This window comes from Prionailurus viverrinus, chromosome B1 (assembly GCF_022837055.1).
Source record: "Prionailurus viverrinus isolate Anna chromosome B1, UM_Priviv_1.0, whole genome shotgun sequence".
NCBI lineage: Eukaryota > Metazoa > Chordata > Mammalia > Carnivora > Felidae > Prionailurus > Prionailurus viverrinus.
In genome coordinates this window covers 35044043-35058568 of record NC_062564.1, presented here as the reverse complement: position 1 = coordinate 35058568, position 14526 = coordinate 35044043, and the positions used below count along the sequence as shown (strand labels likewise).

At 37.9% G+C, this 14526-nt stretch overlaps 1 long non-coding RNA gene across 2 annotated transcripts in view; it reads right to left on the bottom strand.

Annotated features, from left to right (window-relative positions):
- The window catches only part of LOC125163523 (uncharacterized), a 53796-nt gene that overhangs the window by 15421 nt on the left and 23849 nt on the right, over positions 1–14526 (bottom strand). Inside the window, exon 1 of one of the 2 annotated variants that reach the window (XR_007151490.1) lies at positions 2058–2116. The exons of the other annotated variant lie outside the window; for it this stretch is intronic. This is a non-coding gene — a long non-coding RNA (uncharacterized LOC125163523). Of the gene's footprint in view, positions 1–2057; positions 2117–14526 lie in introns of those variants that run through there. 2 annotated transcript variants of the gene reach the window in all.

Sequence of the window (14526 nt, the reverse complement as noted above, 5' to 3'; positions counted from 1 at the left end):
GTGTCCAGATATTCAGCTAAATACTATTTCTGTGTGTGTCTGTGAGGGTGTTTCCATATGAAACTGACATTTGAATTGGTGGCTCAGTGAAGCAGTTTGCCCTCCCAAGGTGGGTGAGCATCATGTAATCTTTCGAGGTCCTGACTGCTAAAGCTGTGATGTCCGTCTTCTCCTGCCCTTGGAACTTCTGGTCCTTAGGCCTTCAATCTAAACTAGACTCTACATATTGGCTCCTCTGGTTCTCAGGGCTTCAAACTCTGACTGAATTAAACCACTTGCTTTCCTGGTTCTCTAGTTAACTGTCATCAGATTGTGAGACTTTTAAGCTGCCATAATTGGTGACCAGTCATCTGCAGCCCTCAGAAGCTTTTCAGAAGCTCCTGCCTCCACCTCAGGGAGCCCATACCAAGGGGCCAATACAAGCAGGTGGCAGCCACTGCCGGGGTGGAAACCATGTGGCCCTGTGACCCTGTCAACATCATAGTGACTGACACCTCCCTGAGGATGTGATTTGAACTCCCACACAGCCTCACAGAAGTGCCCACACAGCCCTCAGCAGTTAACAAAGGGCCCTGCAGGCTTTCTTCTCCTCCCCATTCTACACTTGAAGAAGCAGGGCCACACCAGGCTCCCAAAGCTGGAAAGGAGCAGAGCAGGGCCACTGTGTCCAGCTCCAATATCAGAGCCCATTCAGCCTAACTGAGCTTCTGAGCCTCTGAAGCTCACAATTCCTACTGTCATAGAGAGAGGGAGCTGGAAGGAAAAGACCTAGAATAGAAGTGGGACCATTCTAGCACATGCAGAGTAAAGACGCAGGGTTAGGAAAGAGCTCAGCATTGGGTCCCAACTGATGTAATCCTTCCAACAGCCCAAGGACATGGGTGACATCTCATTACAGGTAGAGCTGTGGCCAGTAACTGGCCCCAGGTGACATAGTTCAGGTGAACGACTGGGATTCCACTCCCCTGCCACCTAATCAAGGTATCTTGATCATCTTCTCCCAGAAATCTCATGGATCCTTGTAAACCTCTGTTAGCACCAAGGAATCAAAACCACAACGGTAGTGCATCATTTTGTACCTCTTAGACTAGCAAAGAATGAAAGTTTAGTGTAACAAGGGTAAAAGGAATCAGGCACAACTATGCATTCCTTTTTTTAAAATTGAGAGTTATTCTGTGGCTTAACGTGATCTATTCTGAAAAATGTTCCATGTGTACTTGAAAAGAATGTGTATTCCACTGTTTTTGGACAAAATGTTCTGATATAGCTGTTAGGTCCACCCGGTCCAATGTGTCATTCAAAGCTACTGTTTCTTGTTGATTTTCTGCCTGGATGATCTATCCCCTGATGTAAGTAGGGTGTTAAAGTTCCCTACTATTATTGTATTACTGTCAATTTCTTCCTTTATGTCTGTTAATGGTAGTTACACGTATTTGGGTGCTTCCAAATTGGGTTCATAAATATTTACAATTGTTACAACTTTTTGTTGGATTGTTCCCTTTATCATTATGTAGTGTCCTTCTTTGTCTCATTACAGTCTTTGTTTTAATGTCTGTTTTGTCTGTTGCAAGTACTGCTACCCTGGCTTTTTTTTTTTTAACGTTTTATTTTATTTTATTTTATTTTATTTTATTTTATTTTATTTTATTTTATTTTTGAGACAGAGAGAGACAGAGCGTGAACAGGGGAGGGGCAGAGAGAGAGGGAGACACAGAATCTGAAACAGGCTCCAAGCTCTGAGCTGTCGGCACAGAGCCTGACGTGGGGCTTGAACTCACAGAGCGTGAGATCATGACCTGAGCTGAAGTCAGACGCTTAACCGACCGAGCCACCCAGGCGCCCCTACCCTGGCTTTCTTTTCACATTCATTTGCATGGCAAATATTTTTCCAACCCTTCGCTTTCAATCCACATGGGTCTTTAGGTCTGAAGTGAGTCTCTTGGAGACAGCACATAGATGGGTTTTGCTTTTTAATCCATTTCAGTCCTTCTATGCCTTTTGATTGGAGCATTTAGTCTATCCACACTTAAAGTAATTATTGAGAGGTATATACTTACTGCCATTTTGTTACTTGTATTATGGTTGCTTTTGTAGTTCTTCTGTTCCTTTCTTCTTCTCTTTCTTCTCTCTTCCCTTGTGGTTTGATGGCTTCCTTTATTGTGCTTGGATTCCTTTCTCCTTGATTTTTGCATATCTATTATAGGTTTTGAGTTTGTGGTTAGATTAGATTCATATATAATGTATAGCAGTCTATATTAATTGATGGTCACTTAAGTTTGAGCCCATTCTAAAAGCACTAAATTTTATTACTCCCCCATCATATTTTATGTATATAATGTCACACTTTACTTCTTTTTATTTTGTGGATCCCTTGACTGACTTTTGTAGATATAATTGAATTTACTGCTTTTGTGCTTTAACTTCCATATTAGTTTTAGAAGTGATTAATCTACTACTTGCATTATATATTTGCACTTACCTATGAATTTTTTTCCTTTTATAGCTTTCTTACTCCTGATTATGAACTTTTGTTTCCACTCAAATAAGTCCCTTTAACATTTCTTGTAAGGTTGGTTCAGTGGTGATGAACTCCTTTAACTTTTGTTTGTCTGGGAAACCCTATCTCTCCTTTATTCTGAAGGATAACCTTGCTGGGTATTCTTGATTGTGGCTTTTCTTCCTTTCAGTACTTTGAATATCATGCCACTCCCTCTGGCCTGCAAAGTTTCTGCTGAAAAATCAGCTGATAGCCCTATGGGGTTTCCCTTGTATGTAACTGTTTCCTTTGCTGCTTTTAAAATTCTTTATCACTACTTTTGCCATTTTAATGATGTGTCTTGGTGTGGACCCCCTTGGGTTAAATTTGTTGGGGGCTCTCGGTGCTTCCTCGATCTGGATGCTTACACTTATGCATGTGTGATGTGAGTGTAAAACTGGAACAACTTTCTTTTGGAGAAGAATTTACCGATATAAAAACAAAATCCTAAAATCATTTTTCACATCAATACAAGTGTAATTACTATCATGACGTTGGAATTAGCAAAACCAAAACCAGTGTATAATCTAAGCAGCTATGCATAAAAGGGAAGAATAAAATAATCTTTGGTTCTATCACGCAATAAAATACCACTGTTTAAAAAATGAAGATAAATATGAATGTACTGACATAAAACAGCTAATGTAATTTGTTATTAGCTTTAAGAAGTGCATCTTAAATGCATAGAAAAAGGCAAGACTTATGGGAGGCTAACAGGCATGTTTGGGCTTACATTCCCCAAACCATCAAATCCAGATTTTTGACCTTGTCTACATAGGTCATCCTTACATTTATCCTGGAGTAATACAGCCTTACTAAAATAAGCCATTCATCATGCAGTGTAAACACAGGCCCTACCTAATATAAACTGATATTTTAAAAATAAATTCTGAAATATTACTACTTTTCTGAATTTTTTGCTGATTTATTCAATGAAAACATTTACAATTTTATGATTTCTATAACCTTGATTTGGGTTTGTCTTTTTTTTTTTTTTTAATGTAAAAGTAACCTTGAAAAGGGTAATCGGCTGGAGTTTCCACTAACTTGGAAAATAATTCCAAGTATGCATATATTTCCATAATAAGTGTCTTCAGGATGCACATCCTTACCAGTTTCATTCTCAAAATCAAAATCAAAATCAAAACAAGAGCTTCACACCAGCCTCCTAAACTTAGATCTTGGGTCCTGCTGTATGATTATTGGTGGTTTACCTTGTGACCCCTGTATGCATTCCTATGGATGGAAGTGACTGGAAAAAAATCAGTAAATTGCTCACAGTGGCCACTCAGGGGAACTGAATCAAAAGTAGGTGGGAAAGTTGCTTTTCTGTAAAAATTGATTGGAAAAATAGACACAGTTTGCATGTTTTAGAATTTAAACTGTTAACCTTAAATATAAAACTATTAGCTATTTTACCAGCAAAAGCTGGGTTTATTTGAGGATAACAGATAATTGCAATCCAGAACAAGAAAGCCAGGGTAAAACCATAGGCAGCTTCTCCCAACAAAGTTGGAGAATGCTCTTTTATAGAGGAAAGCAGGAAGTTGGGAAAGTTCTTATAAATGCAAAGACTACTGGAGTAAACTGGGAGCTGAAAGTATAGTGGCTGTCCATCAGTTGTGGCTCTCATTGGCTAGGCTGGTGGGCTGCCTTCCATCCTCCTACTGGAATAGTGAACTACTATCCACTTCAAGGTCTGTCTCTTCCTGTTGAGTCTGCAGTTAAGGAGGAGTGGTAGGGCATGAGAGTTTTTCTGGCTGAACCTCCTGACTCCATTTTAGTGAGGTTTCCCTTTATTAATTTTCACCAAACAGAGGCATAAAGAAAAAAGGAAAGGGAAAGGAAGAGAAAGGCCACATCAATTCTTGCTAATGTCAACCTAAAATTGTCAAGAAGCAATAATTTAAGCAAAAGAATTTATTTAGGATCAAAGAATTGCCATTCTGGGTACACATATTTGGGTAACAACCCAATAATGTTCCACTAGGGAGCAAAAATTAGGGGTTTCTAAAGACAAAAAGAAAAAGTTGTGTTTGTTGCCTACAAGAATTTTTATTGTGTTGAAAGGACTTCCACTAACTCCATTTTTACCTCTGTTTGTACTTTCTAATTGATTAAATTCTTTCCAGCTTATCTTTTTCTGCCCCAGCTTATCTTCTAACTCAGGCAAAAGACCCCACTGGCTAAGCATCCCATGGCAAAAACCAATCTACCCCTCAAGCAATAAAGACTCCATGTGATTGACTCCAAGAAAGTGATGGACTTGACCTTTACCACAGGCATGAACATATCCACTAACCTTTGTCCCACATTTTCTTTACAGAATTTTAAGCACTTTGGGGACTGTTTTGGGGACACTAGTCACTACCTTCCTAGTGTTGGGTCTCACTGAAATAAATTCCTTTCTTGTTTCACCACTCCCGGTCTCTCTGCCTTTGGATTTTGTTAGCAGGGAGTGGCTGAATCTTGCACCCTTGGGCCACAGCTACAGTGTTGGTGCCAGAAAGCTAATCTTGGCTAAACATAATTGGTTCCTAGGGCTATCAATAAGCAAAAGTCCTTTACTATAACAAGTTGTAGGTGTTCTTGCAGAATCCTTGGAATCTTTGCAATTTGCTCCAGTTAAAAAATTCATGGTTCTACCTACTAAGGATTATAAGGAGGTGCATCTCCTGAAAGGCCTTCTAACTCCATTTTAAAGCCCCTTGACATAAGGGACTCCATTTTATTTCACCTTTCACACAGTGGAGTCTTCCTGGATTCTGGAATTCATTCTGGGGCAGCCAGACCTGCTTGGGACCAGGATGCAGGGCGGGGGGGGGGGGGGGGTGTTAGTTCTTCTCTCTATGGGTCCAGGTAGGTTCTGCTGCCCAGAAGGCTGTTCCCCAGGGTCTGCCCACTATTGGTCCTGCCCTGACTCGCCTTTGCTGCTGATGACTGGGGCAAGCACTGCCACCACACCATGTCCCCCACTCCCCCTGCCAGCTCCTGGCCACCAGGCCCACCTTCCTGGGCCAGGAACCACGGTGGGGGCTCACCAGCAGCAGGACACTGAAAATGAGGAAGACAACGGTCCTGGCGCCCCAATGTGGAGGCCTGCCCCCCACCCTCCTGAGTTGGCAATGGCATCTGGACTCACATTTCCCTGGGTGTCCAAGGCTGTCAGTGTGCTCTGAGTCCCCACTGCTCCAAGCCTTTAAGGAGTGTTCTTTCTCCCAGCCACTCAGCCACCAGGCACCTGGCAGTCAGGAGCTGCCTCTATCCCCATGCACTGTTCTCTGTGGGTTCTATGTGAATGCCAGGAGCCCACTGGCCTCACCTACTTTCACACCAGTTGGTATTACCCAGTCAGTGTGGGGCCAATTGGAGGTGCTGCACCTTCTGGTCTGAGCAGGGAAATTAGGCTCAAGGTCAGCATTCAAGGCCCTTCCTGTTCTAGACCCCTTCCTAGGGCCAATGTCTCACCTGTTCATAAACCCTGAACTTCCTCCCTTCCCCTACCATTTTCTGCTCACTCTCAGCTTCTGCTCCTCATTGACCAGGTGCATGGATGTCACTTATCCAGAGTCACTTTGCAGCTCTGTCCCAGTGTGAGGCTTCTCAGTCAGAGGCTTGATCTTAGTATCTCAATAGGAGTTGCCTGGCATAAAGCAGATGGGTGATTGGAATGGACACAGAGGCAATGACTTGTGGGTTAGGAATTCAGATGGCCAGTAGGCTTTCACATCTCCCCAGTCACCACTCTGCACATTTGGGTACTTCCAGGTCCATCATCTGTCTTTCAGGTTTTCATGTTCTCATCTCAACTTTACAGCACCTGCTTAAACAAACTGGAAAAACCCACTTCCGCCTTTCTTCTGGATTTCCTTCCCTGTTAGACTGTTTAAAGCTCTTGGAATGTAGAACTGCTGGTGACTAACTGCCATATGAAACTCAGTGGGCCAAGAAGGGGAGTCCCCTCATGGGTCAGTCGCTACCAGTTGTCCCCACTCAGCGCTCTGCTGGGTCCAAGTTGGTGGGGGTGGTGGGGTCCAGTATTCTCAAGGCCACACAAGTCTAGATCCTGCTTTTGTAATGCTCACAGAGTGATTTAAGGGGTGGGCAGGGGGTAGGAGAGAAGGGAACCCAAGGAAGCTTCCAGCTCCACTCATATCAGTTTTGTGTGTCCCAGGATAGTAGGAGTTCAAGTTCGTTTTTCCTCATACATTTATCCAGCTGTTCCAACATCATTTATTGAAAAACTTTCTTTCCCCATTGAATAGTCTTACCACCTTTGTTGAAATTCAATTGACCATCTATACGGTCCATTCCTGAACTCTGTATTCTGTTCCATTGATCTATTATGTGTATCAATATAGCATTGTCTTGATTACTGCCAGATATTTTTCTTAATCTATTGAGCTATTATATGACTTGTGTCCTTTACTAAAATGATAAATCAAATTGATGGATTTACATCAATGATGAGTGAATAAAGAAGATGTGGTGTATATACATATATATATATACAATGAAATATTAATTTGGCCATAAAAAATGAAGTTTTGCCATTTGGGATGACATGGATGGAGAGATTTTCACTTGCCAATATGTCCTTTATACATATTGCTAGATTTGATTTGATGACACTTTCCTAAGGATTTTTTTGTGTATCTTTTGTGAGGGATATTGGTCTATACTTTTCTCTTTCTCTAATGTCTTTGTAAGGTTTAGGTATCAGAGTTATGTTGGCCTTATAAAATAAGCTCAATTTTCTTGAGAGTTGTATAAGATTGGTATTATTTCTTCCTTGCTTTCATTAAACGTTTGACAGCATTCACCAATGCCACCAGCTAGACCTAGAAGTTTGTTGTTTTTGTTTGGAGAAGTGTGTGTGAGAGAGACGGTGGGGGTAAATTTTTAATAACAAATTCAAATACTGTAATAGAAGTGGTGCTATTCACATCTTCTATTTCTTTATGTGTCTATTTTGACAAGTGAAGTTTTGAAAGGAATTCGTTATCTAAGTTGTCAAATATATTGGCATAGAGTTGTTCACACTATTCCCTTGTTATCTTTAATGATCATAGTGATATCCTTTTTTTTATTCTGATTTTAGTAATTTGTATTTTCTCCTGATGAATTTTGTTAGAGATTTATAAATTTTATTAATCTTTCCAATAACTATGCTACCTATGTTAATTTTCTCTGTTTTTCAGTTTATTCTGTTTTTTACTTCATTGATTTCTTCTCTTTATTACTTTTCTTCTACTTATCTTAGGCTTACTTTGCTCTTCTTTTTCTAGCTTTTTAAGTAGCAAACTAGATAACTGATTATATTCCTTTCTTTACTAATTTAAACATTCACACTCTGTAAGACTTGCTCTAGCTGCTTCCCATAAATTTTAATACATTACATTATCATTATCATTCAGTTGGAAATACTTTCTAATTTCCATGTAATTTCTTCTTTGACCCAAGGGATTATTTAGAAGTATGCTCTTTAAACTCCAAATATGCTGGTCTTTATATATCTTAGTGCTATTGATTTCTAATTCAGTTCCATTGCAATCAGAGAATGTACTGTGGTACAATTTTAATTCTTTTAAACTTGAAACTTGCTTTATAGTCTAAATATGGCTTACCTTAGTGAACGTACTATGTGCATTCAAAAAGAATGAACATTCTACAGTTGTTGGGTATAGTGCTCCATAAATGCTAGTGGGATCAAGGTGATTGATGAATTCTTCACATCTATGACTTTACTGATCTTTTTTCTGACAAGTTGTTTTATGAATTGTTGTGTAAGGGGTATTAAAAATCTCTGTGACTGTAGATTTGTCTATTTCTGCCACTAATTCTGTCAATTTCTGCTTCACGTCTTTACTCTGTTATTAATCACATACATATTGAGTGCTACGTCATTCTGATGAATTGACCCTTTTATGAGTATTTATCCCTCTTCACCTTTGCTAATATAGGCCCTATATTGAATCTACTTTATTTGGCATTAAGATAGCCACACCAAGCTTTCTTATGCTTACTGGTTGCACTGTATATCATTTCCCATCTTTTACTTTCAATCTATCTGGGACTCTGTATTTAAAGTGTGTATGTTTTAGACAGCTTATAATTTCAGCTTGCTATTTTTTTTTCAGAGAATTTCAGTCATGTGATTAGTGTTTATTCTAGTTACATTTATTGCTATGGCCATATTTGGAAAATATGATCTGCCATAATTTTTCATTTTATTTTTTCATATATATATATGTATATATACACACACACACACACATAGATATGTATATATGTATGTATGTATGTATGTATGTATTTAGTGAGAGAGAGAGAGTGCATGTGCAAGCAGGGAAGGGGCAAAGAGAGAAGGAAAGAGAGAATATCAAGCAGGCTTCGTGCCTAGTGCAGAGCCTGATGTGGGACTTGATCTCACAACTGTGAGATCATGACCTAAGCTGAAATCAGAGTCTGACACTTAACCAACTGAGCCACCCAGGTGCCCCTTGCTTTTTTCTTAAAGGATATTTTCACTGGACGTAAATGAATAATGGGGCAATAGGGGCAATTGTTTTGTTTTGTTTTGACCACTTTTGAAGATTCTGGGCTTCAGGGTTTTTTTTAGTCAGTTTTCATTCTTCTGAATGCAAAAAAATTTTTTTCATGCACAAAGTTTTCTCTTTGTCATTGACTATGATGTGCACAGGTGGTATTTTCTTTATATTTATCTTTCTTTGGGGTTTTCTGAGCTATTTGAATATGTAAATTGATGTTTTTCACTACATTTGATAAAATTGCAGCCAATTTTTTCTCATTTGTTAAGCCATTTCTTCTAACTCTCCAAATTCACATATATTGCATGATATTGCCCCCCCCCCACCACCAGGTCACCAAGACTCTGTTCCTTATTATCTCTCAATTCTTTTTTGCCTCTGTTCTTCAGATTGAATGGTTCCTATTGATCTCTCTTCAAGTTCAGTCATTCTTTCTTCTGCAATGTTCAAACTGTTAATAACATCCAACTAAATTTTTCATTTCAGATAATGGAATTATCAGTTCTAAATCTTCCTTTTGATTCTTGTTTTATACTTGCCATTTCTGTGCTGAGATATTCTATTTTCTAATCATATTGACAATCTTTTCTATAGACTGAACATATATTTTAAAATCTCTTCCTAGGGGCACCTGGGTGTCTCAGTTCGTTAAGTATCCAACTCTTTATCTTGGCTCAGGTCATCATCTCACGGTTTGTGAGTTCAAGCCCCATGACAGGCTCCTTGCTGACGGCGTGAAACCTGCTTAGGATTCTGTCTCTTCCTCTCTCTGCCCCTCCCCTCTTCTCTCTTGCTCTCTTTCTCAAAATAAATAAATAAGCTAAACTAAACCAAACTAAAATAAAATCTCTGCTAAAAGCGATTCTATTATGAATCAGTTAAGAACCACTGGATAGGAATAAACTCAATCTGGAAGGAAGAGATATATAATGGGGAGTACCAATAGCAGACAATGCTAAAATGTTTATTAGCACTGCACATAATAACTTTATAAATATTTATTAAGCATTGATTATATACCAGGCATAATATACAAAGATGAAAATATGCTGTACTTGCTCCAAGGGACTTGCAATCTAGTAGGAAGACAGTAAAACAACTATAATAAAATGTGGTATTGACGTGACATATTAAAAATGCTCAGGGGCGCCTGGATGGCTCAGTCAGTTGAGCATCCGACCTCGGCTCAGGTCATGATCTCGCAGTGTGAGTTCGAGCCCTGCGTCGGGCTCTGTGCTGACAGCTGAGAGCCTGGAGCCTGCTTTGGATTGTGTGTCTCCCTCTCTCTCTGCCCCTCCTCTGCTCATGCTCTGTCTCTCTCTGTCTCTCTCTCTCTCTCTCTCTCTCTCTCTGTGTCAAAAATAAAAATAAAAATAAACATTAAAAAAAATTTTTAAATGCTCATATCACAAAGGAGGTTTTTTTTTTTGAGAAGAAAAAGTAGGATAATCAGGAAGAAGAATGTGGGAAAGGAGAAGGGAAGAAAAATGAACACAGGAATGTCTCACACTTTATTTATAAAGAAGTCTTAAAGGGGGGGTGCCTGGGTAGCTCAGTCAGTTGGGCATTGGACTCTTGATTTCATCTTAGGTCATAATTCCAGGATTGTAGGATTGAGCCCCACATCCTTTCTCTCTCTCCCCCCACTACCCCTGTCCACACTATCTATAAAAAAAAACAAGTCTTAAGAGAAACCCAAAAACAACAGAGGATATAAAGATAAGGATAAGAAAGAAAATTATAGCCTCTGACACCAAAAGCTATAGCAAACAGTAAACACATTCTAACTCCTAGCCAGATAAAAATAAAACCTCACACTAAAGGCCTATTTAGCTCAGTTCCTTTTACCCAGTATATCATGTTCAGTTTTCAACAAAAAAAAATCAAAGACAGCATATTAAAAGACAAAAAACAGCAAGAGTTTGAAGAGATAGAGCCAGCACCAGAATGAGAGACCAATATGGCAGAGATGTTGAAATTGCCATACAGGAATTTAAAACAACTATGAATAATATGCTAATGATTCTAGGAGAAAATTGGACAAATTGCAAGAACAGATGGGAAATGTAATCAGGGAGATGGAAACTAAGAAAAAAATTAAAAATAAGAAATACTGTTATAGAAATGAAGAATGCCTTTCATGGGCTCATGAATAGACTGGATATGACCAAGGAAAGAATCAGTAAGGTTGAAGAAATGTCAATAGAAGCTTTTAAAACCAAAGCAACAAGAGGAAAAAAAAAAAAGAATGAAAAGGCCAGAATGGAATACTGAAGAACTGTGGGACAATTAAAAACAGAGTAACATACACATAATGGAAATACCAGAAGTAGAAGAAAAAGAAAAGGAACAGAAAAAATATCTGAAGCAGTAATAACAATAGCAATATAATAATAATAATAATAATAATAATAATATAAATATTAATTTGGGAAACAAGTTTTCCCAAATTAATGATAGATAGCAAACCACATACCTAGGAAACGCAGAGAACACCAAGCAGGATTAAAAAAAAATTCTATGTATAGGCATATCATACTCAAACTGCAGAATATGAAAGAAAAAATATTAAAAGAAGCCTGAGGGAGAAACTGTCTAACCTATAGAGGAGGAAGGATAAGAATTATGATGACTTTCTCTTCAGTAACCACGCAAAGAACGTGGAGTATAATATTTAAAGTGTGAAAGGAAAAAACCCACCAACCTAGAATTTAGTATCCAGCAAAATTATCCTTAAGAAGAAATGAGAAATGAAGACCTTCTCAAACAAAAATTGAGAGAACTTGTTGCCAATAGCACTGACATGCAAGATATACTTTAAAAAATTCTTCAGAAAGAACAAAAATGACTTAGGTCAGAAATTCAGCAGTAATGGGGGCCTGGGTGGCTCAGTGAGTTGAGTGTTTGACTCAGGTCATGATCTCACAGTTTGTGAGTTTGAGTCCCACATTGGGCTTGCCACTGTCAGCGCAGAGCCTGCTTTGGATCTTCTGTATCCCTCTCTCTCTGCCTCTCCTCCACTTAAGCATGCTTCTCTCTCTCTAATAAAGAAACATTTTTAAAAAATCTCTTCATAAAAAAAAGAAGTTCAGCAGTAATGATAACTTTTTAATGAGTGAAATAAATGAAGGCAATGTTACGAAGGATGGGAGGGAGGAAATGGTACTACACTGCTATACTTGCTGTACCTGTGAAGTGACAAAGTGTTATTTGAAAAACAACTTGGACTAATTTTAAGTGAATATTGTAAACTTAAGTGCAACTACTAAAAAAAGTAAACAAGTAAGTAAAATATATGCTAACAGAGGATAAAAAATGAAATCACATAATATGCTCAGTGAAACTCACAGAAGCCAGGAAAAGAGTAGAAGTCAAAAACAAGAAACAAAGAACAAAGGCAATGAATAGAGAACAGTAACAAATATGGTAAATGTTAATCCAAGCATATGAACAATAATTTAAAATGTCAGTAGTCTAAATACACCAGCTAAAAGAGACTATCAGGGTGGGTAAACACAAACAACACCCAACTATATTATGTCTTCACAAAAAAAGAAAAAGAAAAAGAAAAAAGAAAGAAAGAGAAAGGCCATTTAGACACAGAAAAAATAAAAGCATAGAGAAAAATACATCATGCTAGCACTAACACTAGAAAGGTGGAATACCTTGATTAAATTCAAACAAAGCAGACTCCAAGTTAAAGAGGCAATATATGACAAAAAAAAGGTCAATTCTCCAAGAAGACATGACAATCCTTAATGTGAAGCATAATGTCATACGTGAGGCAAAAACTAATAGAAATACAAGAAGAAATAGATGAAGCCACTATTACAGTTGAATTTCTCAACAGCCCTCTTACAGTAATGGATAGATCCATCAGGCAAAAATCAGTAAGGACATAGCTGAACTCAATAATATCAATAAACCGCATCTAACTGATATCTATAGACTACTTGATCCAACAACAGCAGAACATATATTTTTATCAAGCTCACATGGACATTCACCATGATAGACCACATTCTGGGCCATAAAACATCCTTTAGCAAATCTGAAAGAATAAAAATCATACATACCTGCTTTCAGACAATGATAAAATGTAACTAGAAATGTATAACAGAATGATAGATGGAAACCCCCAAATACTTGGAAATTAAACAATAACCTCTAAATAACACATGGTTGATAAAAACATTAATAAGAGAAATTGAATATTTTAAACTCGTTGTAAATGAAATAAAATGTATTAAAATTTGTGGTATGCAGCAAAAGCAGTGCGTAGAGAGAAATTTATGGCAATGGCTGCAGATATTAAAAAGAAAAAAACCAAAACAATAGAATAAGAGTCCACCTTAGGAAATGAGAAAAAGAGGAGGAAATTAAATTCAAAGTAAGAAGAAAAAAATAAAAATCAGAGCAAAAATCAATATAATTGAAAATAGGACATCAATAGGGGAGCCTGGGTGCCCAGTCAGTTAAGTCTTGATTTCTGCTCAGGTCATGATCTCACAGTTCATGAGATTGAGCCCTGTGTCAGGCTCTGTGCTGACAGCAGAGAGCCTGCTTGGGATATTGTCTCCCTCTCTCTCTCTGTCTCTCTCTCACAGTTCATGTGATCGAGCCCTGTGTCAGGCTCTGTGCTGACAGCAGAGAGCCTGCTTGGGATTCCCTCTCTCTCCTCTCTCTTTCTCTCATTCTCAAAATAAATAAATAATCATTTTTTAAAAAAGAAAATATAACGTCAATAAAGAATATCAACAAAACCAAAGCTGGTTCTTTGAAAATATCAATAAAATTGACAACCTCTAGCTACACTAACTTATGAAAAAGAGGGGGAGGTTGAGGGGGTGGGAAAAGAGGAAGAGGGAAAGAAGACACAAACTACAAATATCAAAAAAGGAAGAAGGGCTCTAACTACTGATTCCAGAAGCATTAACAAAATAAAAAAATGTTTTGAACAACTCTATGCCCATAAGTTTGATAACCTAGATAAAATGGACCAATTTCTTAAAAGACAAAATCTACCAAAACTCACACAAGGCAAAATAGAAAGTCAAAATAAGCCTATTTCTATTAAAGAAATTGGATCAATAATTAATAATCTTCAAAAACAGAAAGCAACAGGCTCAGATGGGTTTAATGGTGAATTCTACCAAACATTTAAGGAACAACTTATACCAATTCTCTACAATCTCTTGCAGAAGACAGAAGCAGAGAGAATACTTACTAACTCATTCTATGAGACCAGCATTACCCTAATATAAAAATCAAACAAACATGTTACTAGAAAGGAAGACTACAGAACAATATCTCTCATGAACATAGATGTAAAATTTTTCAAAAAAATATTAGCAAATTGAGTTCATAAACTTATAAAAAGAATTGTACACCATGACAAAGTGAAATTTATTCCAGGTATACAAGGCTGGAGCAGCATTT